Source organism: Etheostoma spectabile, chromosome 20 (genome assembly GCF_008692095.1).
Source record: "Etheostoma spectabile isolate EspeVRDwgs_2016 chromosome 20, UIUC_Espe_1.0, whole genome shotgun sequence".
NCBI classification, from domain to species: Eukaryota; Metazoa; Chordata; class Actinopteri; order Perciformes; family Percidae; genus Etheostoma; species Etheostoma spectabile.
Genome location: NC_045752.1, coordinates 12,725,234 through 12,727,583, shown reverse-complemented (window position 1 = coordinate 12,727,583; position 2,350 = coordinate 12,725,234). Strand labels below are relative to the sequence as shown.

The following is a 2,350-nucleotide window of genomic DNA, read 5'->3' as shown; positions in this document are numbered from 1 at the left end:
GTGTGTGTGTGTGTGTGTGTGTGTGTACGTACAGTATGTGCACTTCTGTGTACCTGTCATCACCTGCCAGCACACAGTTGTTTTGACATCACTCTGATCTCAGTAATAAGCCTAACAACAGCAGCATATATGATCATCTTCTCTCTGACTCTCTCTCTCTGTCATGCACACGCACGCACACTGGTGTAGATAAAAGGTTAGACGTCTGGATTATGGAGGAGCTAACATGACAAGGCTGTTATCTGCTATGCTCTTTATGAATATCACTAGATGGTCTTTAGGATAGATGGAGCAGGCTTTGATGATCGTTGTGTTACTGGAATGACATTTTGGCAGTTGTGTACACGGAAAAACACACCGCAACATAATGCACTAAGCTCAAACACACACACACATACACACGCACAATCGCAATTGGGATTTTTGTGCAAGCTGTCGTCTTCTCTCTCACACAGTTGCAACCCTTATTTGGGAGTACTTGCTGCTACATCTCTCCCTCACTTCCTCTTTCTTTCTATCACACAAGCACTCACACATACACGCACAGTACCCAGCTCAATGTTAGGTTTTATGAGCCGTGTGAAGCCAACAAAGGTTAGTTAGTTCGACCTCTGCCTGATGTATTAAACCTCTTTTCCAATCTATTGGAAAGGTAAAAATACACAAACACACACCAACTGGAGGCTAAAATTAGCGCTGTAATTGGGATGATTTTTGGTGAGAGAGTAATAAAGAGAGAAGCAGTAAGAAAGAGAGAGAACGGGAGAAAGATACTGCCTTTTTCCCCTCACTCGCTGCATTTCATTTTAAATTGAGCTTTCTTCTCTCTGTTTATTTCTGATGGCTTTATGCCACTAGACTCATGCTAATAGGATTTTTGCTCATGAATTAACTTCGCTCTTTCCTCCTGTAGGGCCGTGTCTGCTCTTTGACCACTCACTGTTCAATCATAGTTTTTTTCAGTTTGTCTTATTATTAAACGCAGTGTGTCCCAGAGTTACACAGTTGAAATGCCGTTCTTTTAAAAGCTTCTCTGCTCTGCCAGGAATACAATTCTGCAACGGATATCCTGAATCATTGTATTTCATTCATTTATTAATCTATCTCTATACCACTATTATATTCCTGTTTCAAAAACTATCAAATTCAAAGACATCCACTGTGTTTGTAGTATTGCAAAGACTAGCACAAGCAGTGCTATGACATGTTGCTGTTTTCCTGACCTTGAGTTGTGCTTTGCTTCTTGGTTTGCTATTTTCATACCAAGTGCAGTGTGTATAGCAGAAACAGGGGAGAGGTGCTGATTGGAGGTTCATGCAAATGAGGCCATGCAGGGTGTAGTGCTGGTAGTGGAAGAATTAGAATTAGAAGTATAACGTCTGACGTTGAATTGAAAATAGACGGCCAAGGACCAGGTCTGTTAAAGTGCAATCTCACTCAGTTGATAATAACCAATGACTGAAACATTACAGCAGCTATATTGTTACATATACAGTATATAACATCTTAACAAAACAAGTTGGTATCACACTGACACACTAAAACATTCAAGTATTATTAATAAGATATCAGTAAGACTTTTAAAAAATCTGGGAAATCTCTTTCTTTGATTTGTTTTGCAATTAATTCCAGCAGTATGTTGTATAGTAGTGGAAAAACAGTCCTCCCCAAGTTTAGAGTGGGAATGATGTAAATAAATAAATAACTTTTTTTAAACTTTTTAAAATGTTTTTGTCCACAATTACTTTTAGATTACATACATATGAAAGACATCCCTATCTGCTGATATATATTTCTAACTGGGACCGGAAAGCAGCAGAACAGATATTGAATAGATAAATAATCAAATTAAAGAAAGGAGCACGCTAACACGCTTTACACACAATGATCCACTGTTTTAACATTGTCAACACCACCCTTCTACAAAATTACCACACACACTTCTATTTGTACATGGCTTTTGGATACACGCCTACTATCCTTGTACACAAGATCAGGCATTGCTTTAAAATAGAGCCAATCAATTTTAGTCTTTAAAAAAAACCCATTATGAATAACTTTCGGTTGTAGATTGGGGGTAACTTCTCAGTTCACTAACATCCCAGAATTTCTAGAAAAGCATACCAAGGTCAACTCCTCATTGGTAGTTGCGGGCCAGATTTAGACATTTTTCTCATCAGTCACAGTTTAATTCCGTGTGCATCTGTGGTATTCTGTGTGGATCAGGGTGAGTGTATGTATGTGATAAAGCATGTGTGCTTGAATCACAATATTTGTGTACAAGGATATCTATGTACTGCACATAAAGTAGGCCAGGTCTGTGTGTGTGTGTGTGTGTGTGTGTGTGTGT

General features: G+C 38.7%; 1 protein-coding gene across 1 annotated transcript in view; it reads left to right on the top strand.

Moving 5' to 3' along the window:
* LOC116670157 (AT-rich interactive domain-containing protein 1B) overlaps nucleotides 1–2,350 on the top strand; it is a 176,624-nt gene that overhangs the window by 82,911 nt on the left and 91,363 nt on the right. The window lies entirely within an intron of this gene.